The sequence below is a fragment of the Nycticebus coucang genome, chromosome 3, assembly GCF_027406575.1.
Source record: "Nycticebus coucang isolate mNycCou1 chromosome 3, mNycCou1.pri, whole genome shotgun sequence".
Lineage (NCBI taxonomy): Eukaryota > Metazoa > Chordata > Mammalia > Primates > Lorisidae > Nycticebus > Nycticebus coucang.
The window spans coordinates 35,932,937-35,956,959 of NC_069782.1; the positions used below are offsets into that span (position 1 = coordinate 35,932,937).

The following is a 24,023-nucleotide window of genomic DNA, read 5'->3' on the forward strand; positions in this document are numbered from 1 at the left end:
TACTATTTGAGGCATAAGTCTGTAGTATCTCAGCTTTGATTTGAATCACTCTATTTGTAGGCAGAGTTGTTCTTACTTGAGAGAAAAGGAAGTTTTGCTGAGAAATGCTTATTAAAAGAATCCTGAAGAATTAGCCAGATACACCTCAACGCCATATTTTTATAACTCCACAGAAAACTGAAGGCTTAAAATTAAATGAAAAAATTCCAAAAAAGAATGAACTTTCCCTAGAATAAAAGAATCATATGACTATTTTCATCCCTGAGGGCACAGCAGCAGCAGAAGACCATCTGCATGAGGAATAAGGAGGAACCAGTCCAAAATTTTTAGCAATCTTAGTGGTCAGGTGTGCTTTGAAGTGGCGAAGGAATCTCTCTCTCAAAGCAATTCTGTACTATCAGCCAATTCTTACCAAGGGATTTCACCAAGTGCAAGGTCATGGTCTCACAAAGATTGCAATGGAGAAAAGAGAAGGCCTAACACCAAACCTTACTGGGCTTTCTTCCACTATACTGCTGTAGGTACCTGGCATCAGGACAACCAGGTGGAGAGAGACCTTCAGGGGCACAAACAGCTGCAATAGTAAAGACAATATATCAAGGACCCACAAATCCCAGAGATCCAGCTCAGCTGTAAATTAGATTGTCTCAAGCCTTCACAGAGGAAAGAATGGGAATTTCCTGGAAGTATGTGTGCTTATAGAAACTATAAATATGTATATTTATCTACATATATGTTATTTAAACAGACAAAAGTAGTAGTTATGACTTATATCAAAACTCTGCAAAATAAGAATTAATCCTCAGAATCCTAAAATGCAAGCATTGAATATGAACTATAAAAGTTTCATCAGAAACGTATAACTATAACAAATCAATGAAAAAGTAAACTAAGACCAATGACAATGGAAGTAACTGTAGAAGGACATGATGGCTTAGAGACAGAAATTCACTATGCTGTAAAACTGGTGAAGATATGAATCCTAGCCCCAAGAGCAGAATAACAAAAAAAGAAAAAGATAAAGTCAAAGCTTAAAAAATTATTTGTTCCTTGAAAATCTAGACTGTTGCCCTTGTTACCAAAGTACCTACGGTATGTGTTTGATAGCACAATCTGGTTGGAAAATCTTCAGTGGCATGAGAAAATGGAACACACACAGATAAGATTAACTGAAGTGGATGTTAAATTTGAAATTTTGAGAGGTATCTGTGCAACATTTAGTAGAAACTGAACAAAAAGCAAAGAATCCTATGGATTTTTGTTAAGGGGCATGCCCATTGGCAAGAACTCACAGATCTAGGGGCTAAAGCGCTGTGATGACTGCATAGCCCCTGCATTTCTGCTCCAAATCTTGCTCTGCATGGCAAGGAAATTTACTCCTACTTTAGCAACAAACTAAGCCATCTGGACTCCAAATTAATTACATGCTTTTTTTTCAAAAACAGAACTGATGATCCAGTATCCTCAAGGGTGAATCCAGTAAGGAAAAAAAAAAAAAAACACTAAAGAAGCTTTCTTGAAAATTTGAATTCTCACCATTTGTCTCTATACCAGAAAGTAAAATACTTGACTGAGATTTTCTTCCCCATCCCCATGTTGAAGGGCTGTATTGGGAAAAGAAGAATGGAGGTAATTGGTGAGAAGAAGACCTTCTTCCTCCCCAGATCCTTCAAGAAGCTTATGAAGCCCGCCCCATGCCCCCTGCTTACTACTTTATAGAGTAGGATTTTCTTGAACACCCCCATTCCCCAGGAGTACTGAAGTCTGTCCACCCATGGATTTTCCTATCATTCTTGTTCAAAACAAGGATTTCACTCTCTACAAACACTTCCTGAAAGGAGAAAGGAGTCTTCTTTGGGACGGAATTCTACAGGTGAGTCTTCTTCTGAAGATACAGAATCCAAGCTAATTAAAAGTAGCAATGATAATCACGTTTAAAATCATGTTTTATGTAATGTTTTCATCTTAGATAGACCCCCTCATTCATTGCAACCACAGATTCTGATGTTTTATCAAAGTGATCACTAGAAAAATGTGATGTTCTTTGTGTACATACTAGGAAATTTCCTCTATTACTCTTCTTGGTCTGATTTAATCTGTGTACTAATTTTACTAATTTTAAACTATAAATTGAATACAAGATATATTAAGAATTAATGTTGACATCACAAAGCAAAGAATCCAAGCAATAAATGTTTTTTTTTTTTTTTTTGGCCAGGTCTGGGTTTGAACCCGCAACCTCCGGCATATGGGGCTGGTGCCTACCCTTTGAGCCACAGGCACCGCCCAAGCAATAAATGTTTATATCTCTTTTCTTAAGTTGTTTTGTGCTCTCTTTCTTTTACTTTAATGGATATAAATTGGGTGACTATACATTTGCTCAATTAAAACCTGTATCAAATTGTAATTTCTAGGACAGAGTTTTATAATTAAAGGTGCCTTATTCATTAGGATTATATGAGTGAATTATTTCCACTTTGATGGATTCTGTAGCTTATATTGTATTGCAAGTATCCCGTCATGATGTGAGTAAATAGCTAACTCTAATACAGATATAATGGGCATTTTGCATGTGTAAACAACTATTTTAAACTGCACAGGCCATTTCTGTTTTCTAAAACTTTATAAAGTAATTGTGAAAGATCTTGACCATTACCTAAATTTTTTTCTTTGGTTTAAATAAATAAGACTCAGAGTCCCTAGAAAAATATTATAATGGAAAATTAATTCTTTATTCTTTCAGTGAAGTGATGACTTAGAAGAAGTCAGTGGCCGCTTAGAGTCCCATCTTTGCATGTCAGAAAGTTTCCAAGAGGGCTTGACCTACGAATAGGTCTGTCACATTCCAATCACTGCTTCCTTTGGAAAAACTAAAGATCAAGTGCTCATTTTATATCTGACCTAACGAAGTTATTCATAATAGATAGATGCATGTTTCTCTCTCTACCTCTAAGAAGTTAAGGACCAAAACGTTTTCTAAGAAAATGCTTTGTGTCTATTCTCCTTCCATTCTTCGTGAGACCTGCGTCTCCCAATCCTTCGGTTAGTTTCCGGGTGCTGATTTGCATCATGAGGTAATCAGTGAAAATTAACTTTACATGGTGATATAGTCCTGTTCAGGGGCCACAGCTCAGGTGCTCTTGATAGAGAGAAATGGACAAAGGAAAGGAGCAAACCCCAAAGAGGCAGAACCCTTCCCATTTTAGTTCATTGAAGTCACCGTGAATTGAAGTCTCACACCTTAGCTTTGAGTCAAAAAAGTAAACATACCTTGCTACAGCGTATGCTGCCTTTATCCACTTACAGGACACATTAGACAGAGGCTTTACATGACTCTGTCCTTGCAGCATGGATGTGTCTCCCAGAAGGGAGGGAAAAAGTAAGAATAGCTTGGGAGGCTGAGGCAAGAGAATCGCTTAAGCCCAGGAGTTGGAGGTTGCTGTGAGCTGTGTGAGGCCACGGCACTCTACCGAGGGCCATAAAGTGAGACTCTGTCTCTACAAAAAAAAAAAAAAAAGTAAGAATAGCTACCTGTGTCTCTCAGAACAGAGGAGAAAGGTGAGTTTCCAGCCCAAAGAAAGGAAACGGGAAACACTGGTCTCAGCTCACCTCCTCAAGAGAATTGTGATTCCTTCTGAAGGGAGAAGAAATGGACAAAGGAATAAACTCATTTGAGATCAAAGATGTGTAACTGATATTTGGGTAAATGTTATAATCTTTAAATTGACTGGTATCCCTAAAAAAAAAAAAAAAAAGGTGGATATGCTTTTAAATGCTTTTTATAAGCAAAAGATTGTCTATGAATAAGACTGGCATTGGGGAAAATTTGAGAGAAAAACTGAACAATGTAATGTTTTTGCACCTAAAAGAAAAATAGAATGTTAAATCAGATGTTTAAGCATATTTTGGTAGAGTTGAGTTAGCTTTTACCTTTTATTTAAATTTTGAAAGACTGTAAAATAAACGTCAAAAAGACATATTTCTAAATTATAAGCCATGAATTAATTTCAATTCAAATCTACAACACTTTTATATATGTTGCCTTGGGGAAGTTATCACATCTCTTGGGGTTTCATTTTTCTAATGTGAAAGATAGATATAATTTTAAAAATGTTGTACCTGCTTCATAAGACTGTTGTAAGAATCCATGACAATAATATATCTAAAGCACTTTCCAAATTTAAATGACTACCAATTTTAAAGCATAATTATTTATAAGCCCCATTTTATATGGCATGAACTACCAGGGAAAACATTTCTCACTATTAGCATATTAGTTCATTTTTCTTGCCAAAAGAAGTTATGAGAGGAGTTGAAATTTTTACTTAGCGTGCTATAAAATATTTTGTATAGATTTTGAGGGGATTTATACCATTTACACAAACTACAAAAAATGGTCAGAAAGAGAGCCATCATCTTTCTGATGAGGCTTTTTAATTTGATTGTATTATCTCTTCTAATAGATTTATTATAGCATTTATATGCATCAAGTGTTAAGAAGGAATAGTACAATTTTCTAACTAATTTGGACCACAAAGTCCCGTTATTAACTAAAATAGATATAAAGATACTGCGTTAATTAAATGTACATTTTTATTACAGCCTCTTTTCTCTTACAAAAATCCAAGACATTCATTTAATCACTTGAAGTAAGCGATTAATCACTTCTTCACAAGGAAGTAAGGCAATGTGGGTTAAAAATCTAGATTTACAAAGCTGTTACATTTAAGTAAATCTATAATCATTATTACTTCAATTGTCTAGAAAAGGCTGCCAAATCAAAAGTAACCTCCTCGAATAGCAGTGCATAAAAATTCTGTCTGCTAGAGACATCTTGTTGAGTTAAAGTATTTCTCTGAAAAGTTCCAGTTAGTGGGAAAATGCCATATGCATTCATTATATTAGTCATTTATTTAGCAAACAATTATTGAATAAGTACTGTATTCTCAACACAAAGATGATAGGCTATGCTTTCTGTCCTTCAGCTTTTGCAGCATTGGGTAGATATTGACATTTACATAAAGATTGCCATCAGATATGGCTAGTCCACTAATTGTAGTCCCAAGAAGGGAGAGTGACCAGCGTTGCTGCGGAGGGTCACAGACATTCTTGCAAATCAAGGTTTTTGTCTAGGAAAGTGGAATATACGTTCAAAGGCACTGAAGCATGAAAATCCACATGAAATGTGTTTGGGAAAATGACAGGTAGTTCACCGTGGCTGCAGCATAGAATTCTTGGTGAGAATATATGGCTAAAATATGTATTTAATCAAGCAAACAAGGAGGCACCAGTAAAGAGATCAAAGTCAAGAGGGATCTGACCAGATTTGCATTTTAGAATGTTATTTTGGCAACAAAGTTATCTGATTTGTGAATATAGTTGGACAGGGCTGTGCTGGAAATGCCAAAGGGTAGGTGCTGTGAGAAGAGAAACACAGCTTGGAGACTGAATGCTTGGAGTAGAAAGGAGAGCTCACAAAAGGTATAATGAGAAAAGATAGAAAATATTTTCCTCAACGCATAACTTTTGTAAAATGAGAAAATATAGAAAATGTTTTCCTCAATGTGTAACTTTAAGGAAAATATAGAGAATGTTTTCCTCAATGACAACTTTGAATGTCATTGTCATATCACAAAGGATTAATTTCAGCTGTCATTACCTCTTGTCTCACCGTAGATTCACCAGGGGACTCCCTGTCTTTTTCCTGAGCTAGACTATCTGGTTCTTCTTTGGAATTTGTGAGTTTAACATTCCTGGTTTCAGCTGTGATTGAAAGAGTGAAAATCCACATCAAGTAGTAATTTTTACACAAACTTAAGGATTTCAAGGGCAATAAACAAAAGCAAGTCACCAGGGAATGTATTTACCCAAATCTCCCATTTCATATGTCAATTTAACTTTTTAAAAAAGTTCCATCCTAAGATCATGTCATCAGCAAAGAGGGAGAGTTTGACCTCCTCTGCTCCCATTTGGATTCCATTTATTTCCTTGTCTTGCCTAATTGTATTGGCTAGAACTTCCAGCACTACGTTGAATAGTAAAGGTGACAGAGGACAACCTTGTCTGGTTCCAGTTCTAAGAGGAAAAGCTTTCAGTTTTACTCCATTCAGTAAAATATTAGCTGTGAGTTTGTCATAGATAGCTTCAATCAATTTTAGAAATGTGCCACCTATGCCTATACTCTTCAGTGTTCTAATTAGAAAAGGATGCTGGATTTTATCAAATGCTTTTTCTGCATCTATTGAGAGGATCATATGATCTTTATATTTGCCTCTGTCAATATGGTGGATAATGTTTATGGACTTGCGTATGTTAAACCAGCCTTGCATCCCTGGGATGAAGCCTACTTGATCATGATGAATGACTTTTTTGATGATAAGCTGTAATCTATTGGCTAGGATTTTGTTGAGAATTTTTGCATCTATATTCATGAGTGAGATTGGTCTGAAATTCTCCTTTTTGTTTGGGTCTTTTCCTGGTTTTGGTATCAGGGTGATGTTTGCTTCATAGAATGTGTTGGGGGAAGATTCCTTCTTCCTCAATTTTTTGAAATAATTTCTGCAGTACAGGAATAAGCTCTTCCTTGAAGGTTTGATAGAATTCTGGAGTGAAGGTTTGATAGAATTCAGGGCATTTTTTGGTTGAAAGATTTTTTATTGTTTCTTTGATCTCAGTGCTTGAAATTGGTCTGTTCAGGGGCTCTATTTCTTCCTGGCTAAGTCTACGGAGAGGGTGTGATTCCAAATATTGATCCATTTCCTTCACATTGTCATATTTCTGGGCATAGAGTTTCTGGTAGTATTCAGAGACGATCTCTTGTATCTCTGTGGGATCAGTTGTTATTTCCCCTTTATTATTTCTGATTGAGGTTACTAGAGATTTAACTCTTCTATTTCTCGTTAGTCTAGCCAATGGTTTATCTATTTTATTTATTTTTTCAAAAAACCAACTCCTCGTTTCATTAATTTTCTGAATGATCCTTTTGTTTTCAATGTCATTGATCTCTGATTTGATTTTGAATATTTCTTTTCTTCTGCTGAGTTTAGGCTTAGATTGTTCTTCTTTTTCCAAATCCATAAGATGGCTTGTGAGATTGTTGATGTGCTCTCTTTCTGTTTTTTGAATGTAGGCATCTAAAGTGATGAATTTTCCTCTCAAACTGCTTTTGCAGTATCCCACAGGTTTTGGTAGCTTGTGTCTTCATTGTTGTTATGCTCAAGGAAGTTAATGATTTCCTGTTTTATTTCTTCCTTCACCCATCTGTTATTCAACAGAAGATTGTTTAATTTCCATGCCTTTGTGTGGGGTCGAGTGTTTTTGTTAGAGTTGAGTTCCACCTTTAGTGCCTTATGGTCTGAGAAGATACAAGGTAAAATTTCAATTCTTTTGATTCTGTTATTTGTTTTGTGTCCCAGGATATGATCAATTTTGGAGTATATTCCATGGGGTGATGAGAAGAATGTATATTCTTTATCTTTGGGATGGAGTGTTCTATATGCATCTATCAAGGACAGTTGTTCTAGGGTCTCATTTAAATCTCTTATATCTTTGTTGAATTTCTGTTTAGATGATCTGTCCAGCTCTGTAAGAGGAGTGTTAAAGTCCCCTGTTATGATGGTATTATCAGATATCATATTGCTCAGTCTGAGTAAGGTCTATTTGAAGAATCTGGGTGCATTTAAATTGGGTGCATAACCCCAAAGACTCAACTACAAGACTCCTAGAAGTCATCAAAAAATACAGTAATGTTTCAGGATATAAAATCAATGTCCACAAGTCAGTAGCCTTTGTATACACCAATAACAGTCAAGATGAGAAGCTAATTAAGGACACAACTCCCTTCACCATAGTTTCAAAGAAAATGAAATACCTAGGAATATACCTAATGATGGAGGTGAAGGACCTCTATAAAGAAAATTATGAAATCCTCAGAAAGGAAATAGCAGAGGATATTAACAAATGGAAGAACATACCATGCTCATGGATGGGAAGAATCAACATTGTTAAAATGTCTATACTTCCCAAAGCAATCTACCTATTCAATGCCATTCCTATCAAAATACCAACATTATACTTTCAAGATTTGGAGAAAATGATTCTGTGTTTTATATGGAACCAGAAAAAAAAAAAACCGTATAGCTAAGGCAGTTCTTAGTAATAAAAATAAAGCTGGGGGCATCAGCATACCAGATTTTAGTCTATACTACAAAGCCATAGTGGTCAAGACAGCATGGTACTGGCACAAAAACAGAGACATAGACACTTGGAATCGAATTGAAAACCAAGAAATGAAACTATCATCTTAAAACCACCTAATCTTCAATAAACCAAACAAGAACATACCTTGGGGGAAAAACTCCCTATTCAATAAATGGTGTTGGGAGAACTAGATGTCTACATGTAGAAGACTGAAACTGGACCCACACCTTTCCCCACTCACAAAAATTGATTCAAGATGGATAAAGGACTTAAATTTAACGCATGAAACAATAAAAATCCTCAAAGAAAGCATAGGAAAAACACTGGAAGATATTGGCCTGGGGAAAGACTTCACGAAGAACACTGCCATGGCAATTGCAACAACAACAAAAATAAACAAATGGGACTTCATTAAACTGAAAAGCTTCTGTACAGCTAAGGAGACAATAACCAAAGCAAAGAGACAACCTACACAATGGGAAAGGATATTTGCATATTCTCAATCAGACAAAAGCTTGATAACTAGGATCTATAGAGAACTCCAATTAATTCACATGAAAAAAGCCAACAATCCCATATATCAATGGGCAAGAGACATGAATAGAACCTTCTCTAAAGATGACAGATGAATGGCTAACAAACACATGAAAAAATGTTCATCATCTCTATATATTAGAGAAATGCAAATCAAAACAACCCTGAGATATCATCTAACCCCAGTGAGAATGGCCCACATCACAAAATCTCAAAACTGCAGATGCTGGCATGGATGTGGAGAGAAGGGAACACTTTTACACTGCTGGTGGGACTGCAAACTAGTACAACCTTTCTGGAAGGAAGTATGGAGAAACCTCAAAGCACTCAAGCTAGACCTCCCATTTGATCCTGCAATCCCATTACCTGGGCATTTACCCAGAAGGAAAAAAATCCTTTTATCATAAGGACACTTGTACTAGACTGTTTATTGCAGCTCAATTTACAATCGCTAAAATGTGGAAACAGCCTAAATGCCCACCAACCCAGGAATGGATTAACAAGCTGTGGTATATGTATACCATGGAATACTATTCAGCCATTAAAAAAAATGGAGACTTTACATCCTTCGTATTAACCTGGATGGAAGTGGAAGACATTATTCTTAGTAAGCATCACAAGAATGGAGAAGCATGAATCCTATGTACTCAATTTTGATATGAGGACAATTAATGACAATTACGGTTATGGGGGGGAGGAAAAGCAGAAAGAGGGACAGAGGGAGGGGGTGGGGTCTTGGTGTGTGTCACACTTTATGGGGGCAAGACATGATTGCAAGAGGGACTTTACCTAACAATTGCAATCAGTGTAACCTGGTTTATTGTACCCTCAATGAATCCCCAACAATAAAAAAAAAAAAAAAAGAAAGAAAAAGTTCCATCCATCTTTAAATTGATGGGAATGATTTATGAGAAAACAAACAACAAAAAAAGGAATTAATAAGCAAAAGAACAAAAGTCAACTTTCTTTTCTTTTTTTTATTAAGTCATAAACACATAGATAATGTATACATTAATGCATTTACGGGGTACAATGGGCTGATTTAAAATATAATTTGGAATGCTTCCATCAAACTAGTTAATATAGGCTTCACCTCATTTATTTAATTACTGTGTAAAGACGTTTATACTCTATGCTTAATAGATTTGACATGTACCCTTGCAATATGCTCCATGGGTGTGGTCCCACCTTTTAACCACCCTCTATCGAACCTCTCCCCTCCCCTCCCTTCTCTTTCCTCTTCCCTCCTTCATCCTAGGCTATAGTTGTGATTTATCTTTCATATAAAAGTGTGAGTGATTATAAATTGGTTTCATAATAGTACTGAGTACATTGGATACTTTTTCTTCCATTCTTGAGATACTTTACCAAGTACAATATGTTCCAGCTCCATCCATGTAAACATAGACGAGGTAACGTCAACTTTATGTTATAAAGTAAAATATAATCCTCAAAAAAAAATAAATAAAAAAGCTATGTAATAGGGTGAGTTATAGAAATAATAAAAGATAGCTTTGCATGGTGGTGCCTGCCTAGAGGGCTAGCTACTCCCCACTGGGAGGCCCAGGCTAAAGACACTAGAGCCCAGGAATTCAAGGTTATGGTAACAGTGAGCTATGACTGTCACACTCCACTCCAACCTGGGTGACACAGTGAGACTCTAGTTCCAAAAAGAAAAAAACTGAGGGGGAGATAGAGCAAGAGAAGAAACCTAAACCTTCATTGTTATAATGAAGAAATAATTAGTGAAAGAGTTTACATAATTTCATAATGAAATCTGTAAATTAAAAGGACTTTTGAGGTCTATGAAGTATAAAATATATTTTGTTTTTTTTTTAAATAAAACATGATACAGATTTAACTAGTTTGTTATTAGCTTTAAGGAAAATTACTTTGTTTTAAAACCAAGAGAATCCAAAAGCTTTTTTCCCCCAGCCTGTGTTTATTTGCTTTTTAATCTTTTAATTTTTATATTAATGCTTTAAATAGAATATTTGCTTCAATATTACATGCTTTTTTAAGTTAAAATAATACACATATTTCAAAATGACATCAAATTTGACTTCGAACAGATAAATTATCAGCAAAATAAAGACAAAGTACTAATTAAAATTATCTGGAAGAATGCCTGGAATAGACTTTTTTAGCTTATTCATTGAAACCGGTGGTATAGCTGAGCGATTGACAGTTATAACTAGCAAGCATTTTACTTAGCTGGAGTGTAAGAATGAATGGCTATGTTTCTACGAAAATGACGGTCTGCCTCACTTCCATACACCTGGATGAAGATTCAGGGGAGTTGGGCAAAAATATTGAGGAAGAGGGGAATGAAAAAGAACTGATGCTTAGAGAAGATAAAATAAATATATGAAAAGATAAATTCACAAGGAAAATCAAATAAGAACAATATACCATTCTCCCTTTCCCCCCACTTGCTTTGTTTAGGTCAGTAAGGATGTAACAGATTTGAAGCACCTAGTTGTCAGGTAAAATGAGAGCAAAGAAACATTCTCATACACGTCTGGTAACGTTGTAAGAACATGAATATTGAAGAGCGATCCTTTCCATTCATGGGAATTGTGTCCTTTTTTACTTCTAAAAGTGAACTGGCAGATTGAAGAGAATTAGGTTTGGATGGTTCTTCTAGAAAGAGGTAGGAATCTCTTATCAGTTTCAGCCACATCATCCTTTACAACATCACGAATACAATTTGTGGTTTGTGGTGTTTTGATGCTAATGGATTTATGTATATAGTTTATTTTCGTCATAATATCCTTTCATTTTGGTGTGTTTAATATCTACCTATAATTACAGCTCCTAAGTTATCTTAGCACTTAGTGGTTTCACATTTGATACTATTTTTATGCATATACCTTATTCCCTGAACTAGATGGTTAACTCCCTGTAGCCCAGAAATTGATCTTAGCTATTTTAAGAAAGCCCAACTACTAACTTAGTGCTTCATGTAAATTTACAATGAGTTGCTGTAGTTTTAATAAGTCATCGCTTTTACCCCCAAATATTTTTTAGGATTATTGTTAGAATACACTAGTAGTCACTGATAAAAATGAAAAATGCAAAATCCTTGAAGAAATATTTTGAATTTTCACTACTTGTCCACAGTGTGCAAGATGCCCAGGATACAACTCTGTATCAAAATATGCAGGGTCCTATTCATAGCGTCAGAGGTCAGAAGGATGTTGAGTAATCACGGTACTAACATTTAATTAAAATTTGAGAAAAGTTTGCTGAAGAAAAGAAGCACAGTTATTTCATGGGGTTTTAAATTCTAGATTATTTGGTGAGGGAAAATATTCTTTTAGAACCAAGACTCCTCCATTCTTGCAAATTAAGTAACCAAAGTGCGTGTCTATACCTGCAATATTCTGAAATTAAAAAAAAAATACAGGATTTTTTGTTTTCTGTTTATGCGATAAATTTACCTCTTTAGAAATTTCCATTTTATCCCAATGAGAGAACCACACTACACTGGTGCATCTATGGACTAGGCAGACCTGGCAAACAGAAATCCACTGTTTTTGGCTTTTGCTGTGCTTAATGTTATAATTTTATTTCCTCTTTTAATTAATTAAATTTTTATTTTAAATTGATAGATAACATTTGGATAAATTTAACATGCACAAATGATGCTTTAAAGTATAAATACATTGTGGAATGGCTACAATGAGCTAATATTCAGATACATTACCCCAAAGGTTCATGTCTTAGCTGCGCAATGGATCTCCAGAACTTGTTCTCATATATAACTGAAGTTTTGTGTCCTTGGACAAACATCTAATTCCTCACTTCCACTCCAGTCCCTAGTAACCCCCATTCTCTTCTCCTCTACTTCTATGAGTTTGACTTTTTGACCTACCACATGAGTGAAAACATATGATATTTACCTTTCTGTGCCCAGCTTTGCTTTGCTGTATGGATGCCAGGGCCCCCACATTTTTTTTTTTTTTTTTACTCTTCCATTGCTGAACGCTTAGTCTGACTCCATTTTTTGGTTATTCTGAATAATGTTGTAATAAAAATAGAAATGCAGATATCTTTTGACATACTGATTTCACATTATATGGATATATACTTAGTAGTTCTATTTTTTATATGTTTTAGGAATTGTTCTCCATAGTGACTAATAATTTACATTCCTACCCTACAGTACCAGTGTATTAATTTTATCAGCGAATACACTAGTAGTCACCAATAAAAATGATAAAAATGCACAAATTTGGCTCGGTGCCTGAGGCTCAAAAAGCTAAGGCGCCAGCCACATACACCTGAGCTGGAGGTTTCCAGGTCCGCCAGGCAATAATGACGGCTGCAACCAAAAACTAGCCGGGCGTTGTGGTGGGTGCCTGTAGTCCCAGCTACTTGGGAGGCTGAGGCAAGAGAATTCCCATGAGTTTGAGGTTGCTGTGAGCTGTGATGCACGGCATTCTACCCAGGGCGACAGCTCGAGGCTCTGTCTGAAAACAAAAAAAAAAGCGCACATTTTATTATTTTTCAAATTTATCATGAAAAATGATAAAATTTGTGCATTTTCCATTTTTATCAGTGTCTACTAGTGCATTCTAACAATAATCCTAAAAAATATTTTGGGGTAAAAGCGATGACTTATTCTATTTTCTTTATATCCTCTCCAATACTTGCCATGATTTTTATCTTTTTGATAATAAACGTTCTAACAGGGGTCAGGTGACAGCCTGTTGTGGTTTTAGTTTTAATTTCTCTGTTCGTTAGTGACACCGAGCATCTCTTCATGTACCTGTTGGCCGGTGGTATGTCTTCATTTGAGAAATGTCTACTGAGATCCTTTGCCCATTTTCAAACTGGGTTATTTGATTCTTCACTAATTAATTATTTGAGTACCTCATATATTTAGGATATTAAGCTGTTATTGAATATATAGCTTACAACTGTTTTCTATTATTCCATAGATTATCTGTTCATTTTATTGGCCGTTTTCTTTCTTGAGCAGACGCTTTTTAATTTAATGTAATTTTCACTTTTGTATGTAATTTCACATAGGCTTTTGTTGCCTATGATTTTGGAGGTCATATGTAAATAATTGTTATCCAGACCAATATTAAAGATCTTTTCACAATTTTTCTGACTTTGAAAGTGGGGAGGGTCCTAGAACACTTTCTCCATTTTGTTTCTCTATGTGTGAATACTGCCTGTGGGATGCTAGCTCCAATGGAATAGATGAGCTTATACAAAAATTCTTACTTTGGCAGAGAATGAAGACCAGGTGAGGGGACCATATGAAGGTGGCCATAGCAAGGCAGGCAGGGAGGTTTCAGGAGAAACCTCTCATTTCACAATTCAGCTTATAGAGATGAAATCTATTACTGGCGGGCACTGCTTGAACAAATGAAAGGAGAGTTTCAGGGACGCTTTGGTCTTGGGCTTTTAGCTTCTGTAACTCTGATAAATAAATATGAGTTGTTTAAACCCCCTCCCCCCAAAAAAGAAGAAGAATTTTTACTTCAGCTAAGGTGAGCCCTGGTGAACCAAGGGGCCAAACATGCTGCCTTTTCAGTTATCTCATCTATACTGAAGAAAAATTTAAAGACTGAACTAATGGTTTTCCAATACTCTGGTCAAAATTCCTTTTAACAAAAGTAACTGTAGCTAATCATCTCATTTATGTGTCAGTTTAAACACATGGTCATTCACATGTGAAGCTAAAGCACGCTGGTAAGGAACTGCCACTCATGGTTCTGCCAAGATCCTTCCCTTTGCTTGGCTGACTCTGCAGCTCCAGGAAAGTGAGCCAGACTCCAGTAAAAAGAAATAAAGTGAACACTTTGCCTCCTCAGACCTTTGCTGCTGTCTGCATTTCACAACTCAGCTTATAGAGATGAAATCTATTACTCGGCTGGACTGCTTGCGCAAATGAAAGATAAATTTTTCTTCCAGATGGGACAGATCAGTGAGACTCATAAAATATTAATAATGAAAGCTCTGGGAATTAGATATGTCCCTGACCATAGGTTCCTCTTAACAGTGAAGCACAGTCAGTTAACCCATTTTTTTTTTTCTGTATAAGATTTCCATCAAGAATGTTATGAGGGAAAGGAATGCATGATTAAAGATTCGAATGAGCAAAGATTTTTGGGAAAGGTAATCTTTCTGTCTTTCATTTTCTTTCATGTTTTGTGTTCCTTATCTGACATAAATTTTGCTGAGTGATGTAGTGTGCCTGATTTGATTTTTGAAGCTGTTCATGTACTCATAAGGGAAATTGGCTTGGAATAATGCAGGAAGTACACATTTCTTATTATATAATTTAACATACACTAGAGCAATGGCTGACATTTATATGACTGAAGTGGTTAATTTATCCAAAAATTAGATCTGTGTTGAATGAGTATTCCAAATCTATTATAATAGTGAAGAACTTTACTTTCACTTGTTCATATTTTGTTATTTTGCAACCTTTTCCTTAACTATTATAAATCAACACTGATTTTTAGGTTAATATCTCAGTAGATTGTGTACTCAATTACCATTAATTTGAAATTTTTTAAATATGTAGTTTCATTTTATATATATTTATAAAACCTAAAGATGGTAGAAGCTTAAAATTGTCTTATTCTGGCACCCTGATTAATTGTATTGTATCATATCTATTTATAAACATGTATTTATGTATTATATATTTAATTATTCACCATTTATTTGAATATTGGAAATTTGTTGAAACTATTAAAATAATTCCAGTAGCCAAGTTATAAAAATTGTATATGAAATATCTTTCAATTATTTTAAAAATTCTTTAAAATATTTTAGCTAACATAATTATTTGTGGTATGACCCAAATTATTATTATTATATTTTTTTTGTGGTTTTTGGCCGGGACTGGGTTTGAACCCACCACCTCCAGCATATGGGACCGGCACCCTACTCCTTGAGCCACAGGCACCACCTGACCCAAATTATTTTAATTACACTAAAGAGTAAAAATATATAACACTAAACCATGTTTGTAAAAAATGCTTCGAAAAGGAGATAATCCCCTCAAAATGAAGGCAAAAACATCAAAATCATTTCTACTTAGAATTTTTGGTCCCATTGAAGATGTCCACCGCATTTGCTAAATAAACAGAAAAACCAAACTTTCTTTTTCATTCATACTCTTCTTCTATCCACTTAAGTAGGATACATTCTTATAATTATTTTGTCCTTTGATATCAAAATATTTATAAAAATATGATTTAATGTAATCAGATGATTTTATCTTTGATTAATTACTGTTTATTTCATTGGATATTTGGTTTAACATATATCTCTTCTCAGGGACATGATATGCATGAGATATAATCCGTCAGAAATAATCTTCATGAACTAATAGTGGGGTCCTAAGGTCCTTTGACTAGAGTGTGTTCAAGTTTCTAATTGAAAATATCCACATAGGAATAAGTCAGCAAATTTCCTTTGGTTAATCAATATTTTGTAAAATTCATGAACTCATTGTAAAAATACAGACAGATATGTTGTTAAAATTTATCTTGAACTATATTTAAGGTCACTTTACTAATAAGTGGAAAAACATAAATCCATTACAAGCATCTGCTCTTGAAAGATGTCATGATAGTCTCAAACCCAATGCAGTTTTTTTCCAGATTACCTGATCATCTGATGACAACCTCTGTGTGTTTGGACTCTGTTCATTGATGAGTTCCATCTGTAAGACTGAAAACATGCAGTCCATAAAACAAATGCTCTGTTGTGACAAAATACCAAATGCTTGCCTGAAATTCAATCGGTTGCTGCTGTTGCCTTCTGCATAGCATATTTCTTGGGATGGACCCCCTGAGGTCCTCTCTCCTTTCTACCCCTACCTGGTGATTAAGTCTGTTTGTAAGTCTTAGACTTTCTGCTCTGAGATACGACAAATCAGCTGTAATAATAATAGCTCCATATTGAAGAATAAGTTTCACTGAAATGAGAATCCCCCCAAAAGTACTACAGTAGTATTTTAAAACATCAATCTCCACTTCCACCTATTTTTGCTGTAGAAGCTACAGAAGAAAAGCATAGAGGAAAAATACGAAATCCCAGTGAGGATATTGTTGCCCAGAGAAGCTGACCAAGGCAAATTTAAGTAGAGGTGAGAAATGCTCTGGTGGAGATGTCAGGAGAGCTGGGGCAGATGGGGCTGGGGGACATCTGTGCCTCAAGGGCATATAAATGTCCACAACTGATTGTTGTATAAAAGAATAGGTGAGTGTGGTGGTCGCTCACATCTGTAATTCCAGCACTCTGGGAGGCCAAGGTAGGAGGATCCATTGAACTTGGGAGTTTGAGACCCGCCTTAGCAAAAGCAAGACCCTCTCTCAAGTAAAATGAGAAAAATTACCTGCATGTTGTGGCTGTTGCCTGTAGTTTCCGCTTCTTGGGAGGGTGAGGCAGGAGGATAGCAGGACTTTGAGGTTGCTGTGAAATAATCATGTTACTCTAGCCTGGGAAGCAGAATGAGACTTTGCCTGAAAAAAGAATAATAATAGTCAATAAATACATACATAAAAGAATAAATGTTTACACAGCGTTATACTTCAGAATACTGGGTTGTTTCTACTGAGAGATTACCTAAATAGCTAGAGTAGCATCAACTTTTTAAAACTATAAATAGCATTTTTAAGTAAAATAGGGAAAAGTAATGCAAAATAACTACATGTATTTCCTCAAACTATAGATACTTAAGAAAATACACATGGTTTTAAAGCCATGTTATCTTTAGAGAATTTTCTTCAAATATCTTTTGTATTATGCAGTTTTCTTCTGAATACCCTTGTTAACATAGTCTGGCAAATATTCAGTAGCAAAGAATTCATAACGTAGCAGTAACAATGACTTAAATGTTGTAACCGTTTGTATATGATGGAAAATCAATAGAATGAATAATGTAACAAACTAGGCTATGCACTAAACTTACTTTCTTAAGAATAATAATTCTATGCATAAATGGAATATTATGAAATATATGTATTTTATTTAGTAGCACAGACAAAACAGATGATTACATTAAAAGAGAATTATATGTATGAATCTTTACATTATATTACATGATACATAATTGAAACATTTAATTTGACTTTCAGTGAACAATTCACTGAATACAAAGAAATATTCTATGTTAAAATATACAACCTATATTTTTTATCAGTTTGGAAACATTTAATAAATATGAACATAATGCAATTTGACTGAAAATAGCAAACTATCTAGAATACTTTTTACTTTATTTTTATCAATAATGAAACAAAGGATTGCATTAGTAATATTGAACTTTCTTTTTTTCTAGGGTAGCAGCAGTTTCTGTGCAGGAGAGATTATGACAACTTCTTTTTTAAGGTGAGATGGGATATCATTCATAGTAGTATTCTGAAGGACTTCAAATATTTTTAATACATTATTTAAAATATCTCATAAGGAAAAATGTCTTGGAGTAGCTACACATGCCTAAACAGAGGGTATTTTCTCATAGGTTTTATGTATGAGAACAGTTGCCTTTGTTCAATACTGTGACTTTCACCAATACTGTAGAAGATGTTATTTGGGCATTTCTGAGTACAATCATGTAACTTGATATTTTTTTTTAGAAACAAGTCTAAAAGTCTTGTCCTAAGCAAGTCATAGGACAAAAGGAAAATCTTCCAATAAAACTAATACAAGTAAGGCATCTCCCAGAGAGTTCACGCCACATCTACAGGCATATAAACACATACACAGATGTTAATATTTTAAATTTTCTCCTAAAATACATTAGACCAATTTAATTTTCATGAACCCTCTGGACTCTTGTGTTAATGTGATGAGTAATGTTGTTCAATATTCATTCCAAGAGTTAGAAATTATTGTATTATAAGTCAGTTGATTTACTCAAATATTTACTACCACCCACCATTTCTTCCTTATAAGACCCTGCATCTTATTTATCTACCAGAAGTATATTCTTAGAATTTCCTTTCCTAAGGACTTGTCTATTTTTCATTGTTTGAGAGTATTTGCATTTTGTTTTCAACCTTAAAAAATAATTTTCATGAGCTTTGAGTCTAGATGATTAGCAATTTTTTCTTGCACCACTGAAGATTTTATTCTATTGTTTTCTGGCTTTCATTTATTACTGGAAAGTAAATTGTCTGATTGTTAAATCAGTGTAGCTAATTTGCTATTTCTCCTTGCTTCATTTGAACCTGGACATTCTGATACTTATTATGACAGGACTGTGTGTATTGTACATTTCCCACTTTAGATTTGGTGCCTTCCTGAACCTGAGAGAGAATGTTTTAACATGTAACTTCTTCCATGTTTCTGCATTTTCTACGTCTCTTAATTATTTTCCGTATCATTTCATTTCTTCTGAACTCTTTGAATCTATGTTCAGTTCTCGGATTTAATCTACATTTGTAAATCATTTTAAATTATTCTCTTTTTAATTTTTTATTATTTTTGTGTTAAGAAATAGCATGAATTAATTCACATTTCAGGTCTTAAATAGGATTAATTTTTATTTTTCATTCTTAGTTTTGTTTTTGTTTTTCTCCAGGAAGCAATAAGGACTGAATTTCTTTACAGACTTTGTCTCTCACGAGATTTATTTTTCATTTTGTGAGGAGTGTGGGTGTCTTCTATTATACTTTCTAGGATGGGTAGCCCATCACATTTTTCTCCTGCTCTGTGTTACCCACAGAGTTAAAGGGGAACCTACAGTGTTCTACAGTTGGGTAGGAATTCTCACACTAAAAGCTGGCTTTTGCTGATTACTTACCTCTCAGGGTTCCTGATTTTACTTTAATATTGGTCTTTGTAGATTTTTTTTTCTTTCACGATGGATCAGAAATTCTTATAAAGTATGTACATGTGTGTGTATACATAATTTTGTTTTTATTCCTCCATCATAAAATTTACCCTGCTTATACAGATACAATATACTAGATGAAAGAAAAAAAGAAAGCCCATTTTTCACTTCTTAAATAAAAAGGCTAAGAATGACTTTCATTTCTTGAATGTGGCTCAAAGGACTAGGGCTTCGATTCCCAAAGATGCTAAAAGTACTAATTTGTAAAGATTGTTTACATTTTGCAGACAGTGTAAATAGTGTTATTTTTCTTCTTTGACCCTCTTCAATAACTGACCTTTCATTTCATCTAGGTTGTCACAAAAGGTAGCAGATCACTATGTTGTTTTTATGGCTGAAGAGTACTCCACAGTTTGTATATACTACATTTCATTAATCCATTCATGCTTTGGTGAGCCCTGAGTTATTTTCACATCACTGCGATTGTGAATTTTGCTGCTATAAACATTCGCATACAGGTGAGGAATTACCAAACTCCACTGAGAATGGTTGTTATTAAAAAGTCTCAGGGGCGGTGCCTGTGGCTCAAAGGGGTAGGGCACCGGCCCCATATGCCAGAGGTGGCAGGTTCAAACCCAGCCCCGGCCAAAAACTGCAAAAATAAAAAATAAATAAAAAGAAAAATTCTCTAAACAGCAGATGCTTGCATGGATGTGGAGAGAAAGGAACTCATACACACTTTTGCTAGAACTGCCAACCAGTACAGACTCCGTGGAAAATTATATAGTGACATTTCAAAGAACTTAAAGCAGACCTACAATTTGGTCAACAATCCTGAAGCTGGAATATACCCAAAGAACAAAAAGGCCATTTAATAAAAAGGAAATTAAAGTTCAAAACAAGGCCAAACTAATGCTTTATGCCCAATGTGTATCTTGACAAGTTCTTTGTATCAGTGAACTTACTCAGTATTGTTTTATTTTTGATTGCTATTTTTATTGGTCTTTGATACCAGTGAACTTTTTCACTTATCGAGCTTTAACCTAGGTGATTAAGTCTGCAATATTTTTATGCTCATTAATATTAAATCATATTACAGGCTTCATCTCCTGTATGGCCATTAAGGGAAGATTTCTAGCAACGACTGTAATCTGTTTAATCCCACCATCATATTTATTTCAACTTCAGTATCATTTCTACAGATGCAAGCATCATGCCAATTATGCACAGGAAATAAGCATTTGGCATAAGATTTTAACATGTACAAACCTACATATAAGTTTTTCTTTTGTTACTTAACAGTCGTATGACTTCAACAAATTATTTAAATTTCAAGTCGCTTTTGTTGTGTTATTTACACCTCTGGTCATCTCTTTTCTTCTTTCCTTTACAAGTTATTTTCATGTAGGTGACATTTGAAACATAGGGAAAAAAACTTGATGTATTTGTGCACTTTTTAATAGGCACAACAAACATTTGCCAAAGTCAATTACTACTTGAAATTAAGGAAGTTGGTGATTATCATTAAATAGTTGTTTGTATACTGTCCATCCAAATAGTCATATGCAATTAAAATGAACCCCTAGATACGTTCATTCTGTAATCATTATACTGTCACAGTTCTTCTTAAAGTTAATGAGCTACAGACATTCATCAATGAATAAACAGAAAACTCTGAGCTAGAATCTAATTGGAATACATCTATTCTGTAAAGTTCCTCATTAGGTGTAAATAAAGTGTCATCGCTGATGTACCTATGAGCCACAATATTAAAGTAGACAGTACTAAATTTAAGTGAAGACTCCCTCTTCACTTAAAAGATAAATCTAAAAAGAATTAATTTATAATGTCCAAGAAATGATTAAGCAGGTTCTCCTCCCTACATTCCTTTTGAGACCCACGTTGCTGACACTTTTCAAGAGCAGAAATTGTGATTAAGGAATTAAGCCGAAGGAGAAGTTTGAATTTTTATGTTGTTAAAAGATTCCACAATGCTGGGTTTTTAGTAGGCAGGCCAGATCTTCTCTGTCCAAGTAGTTCAAAAGTAGTTTCTATGTATATATGTGTATAGTACATATACATATTAGTAATAGAAATATATATATATATATATATATAGAGAGAGAGAGAGAGAGAGAGTTCAAAAATCATAATAAAATCAGCACTGGATCAGCAATCTGTCTATTTCAGTTGTTCTCATAAGCCATAGCAGGTCTATGTTTGAACTAGTTATACTCCGAGTTTTAATAGGGCTTTCTTTCCCAAGGCTCACCCTACTTTTCAACTCTGTCTTTTTTTTTGACCTGATATTGACATATCAATTTTCCTTAAACTATAACAAGGCCTGACAGGGATGATGAACATTTTTAATCTATTGAGTCATTTGTTTGACCTTAATGCTAAACAAATAGAAATGTGTAGTGCAGATTGAATATTACTAATCTGAAGATGCAATATCCAAAATACGCCAAAATTGGAAACATTTTAAATGCCAACATAATGCAAAAAGGAAATATTCATTGCAGCATTTCAAATTCTGGATGTCAGATTAGTGATGCTGAATTTTACAGCTAAGTAAAACTTCAAAATCTGAAAAAGTAAAAAATCCAAAATATTTCTTGTCCCAAGCATTTTAGATAAGAGATATTCAACCTACTAATATAACAATACATACTATTGATATAAAAGTAGTTTGAAGCTTATATAATCACATTTCTAGTAATAAAGAATGATAAAAATAATCCACATGAATTACATTTTTTTTTTTTTTTTGTAGAGACAGAGTCTCACCTTATCACCCTCGGTAGAGTGCCGTGGCGTCACACAGCTCACAGCAACCTCCAAATCCTTGGGCTTAGGTGATTCTCTTGACTCAGCCTCCCAAGCAGCTGGGACTACAGGCGCCCGCCACAACGCCCGGCTATTTTTTTGTTGCAGTTTGGCCGAGGCTGGGTTTGAACCCTCCACCCTCGGCATATGGGGCCGGTGCCCTACCTGCTGAGCCACAGGCGCCGCCCCACATGAATTACATTTATGTTAAGAAGGTATAATATGCTTTTATTGCATATGATTTTGACTTAGATTTCATCAATAAGTTCAATAGTTTATTTATTAATGGTCTAGTTGGTGGCTGGCATGTAAGTAGATTTGGAAATGCTAAAAATAGTATATCCTTTTTATATCATCTGAAATAGAAATTTGAACTAAATGGGAGTAAATGAGAGCAGTTTATTCAGCTGATGTCAGAATAAGAAATTGAACTGATGTAATTTTTGGTGTCTGCCAAGTTCTAGTTACTTTATCTCATTTAATGGAAGAAATAACCCTTGAATTCAGGTGTTAATGTGTCAATTTTAAAGTTAAGAAGCCACGGTTTAATATTATGCCTAAAATCATATAGCCAGTAAGAAGAAAATCTACCGTAGGATACAAATCCAGATCATTCCAGCTTCCTCATTATCTCTCTAAAGCAGGTGCAGAAAGGAGACGATATTTGGAGTTGTCTTTGTGGATAAACAGAATTTTAATAAGCAGCCAAGGGGAAAGAAATTCCAGGCACAGAAAATAAGGGAAACAAAGGCACACATGATGAGGTAAACAGCATAATTTGGGAATAGAATTGAATTTAGGTTCCATTAGCTATAGTATTAATTTGTGAAATCAAATCCCTAAAAAATAGACTGGAAATACAGGCTAGAACCAAGTTGTTAACATCTAACATGGAATGACAAAAAGGCACAAATTATCAAAAGTTTTCTTGTAGGGCAATGCCCGTGGCTCAATAGGTAAGGCGCTGGCCACATACACCCAGGCTGGCGGGTTTGAACCCAGCCAGGGCCAACTAGGCAACAATGACAACTGCAACAAAAAAATAGCCGGGCATTGTGGCGGGTTCCTGTGGTCCCAGCTGCTTGGGAGACTGAGGCAGAAGAATCTCTTAAGCTCACGAGTTTAAGGTTGCTGTGAGCTGTGATGCCATGGCACTCTACCAACGGTGACATAGTGAGACTCTGTCTCAAAAAATAATAATAATTAATAACAATAATAATAATAGATAAGATTTTAACAGAAAGCGCTAATGACAGCTTGGACAAGGAACTGAAAAAATCAGTGATTTGGGGTACAGACATTAATTAAAACCTTTTTGCGACAAATGTGGGCAAAAGATGATCTAGTTCGAAGAAAAGTATATTAGTCATAAATTGGGCTTCTGAGACCGAGCAACCTTGTTAAGTTGATCTATTCTAGAATTGTTTTGAACATTTAATACGAATTTTTTCGAAAGCAGTTGTCCCTGTATCTAAGAAATTTTAAACCTTCAAAAAATGTTAAACATTTTTATTCTAGGTTAGAAATAGAAAAATGAATCTATTTATTTAAAACATTTCTTAAAGACTTTTTGTGTCAGGAACTCTTCTAAGAAGTGGGCTACTTCAGAGAACAATGGCAGCAAGAATTAAGTCTTTTCTCTCAA

At 34.8% G+C, this 24,023-nt stretch overlaps 1 protein-coding gene across 2 annotated transcripts in view; it reads left to right on the top strand.

Annotated features, from left to right (window-relative positions):
* Nucleotides 1-24,023, top strand: part of MGAT4C (MGAT4 family member C) — an 801,801-nt gene that overhangs the window by 710,640 nt on the left and 67,138 nt on the right. For both annotated transcript variants that reach the window (XM_053584423.1, XM_053584424.1), the window contains one exon: nt 18,053-18,102. The gene's annotated coding sequence lies outside the window, so the exon portion shown is untranslated. The remainder of the gene's footprint in view (nt 1-18,052; nt 18,103-24,023) is intronic.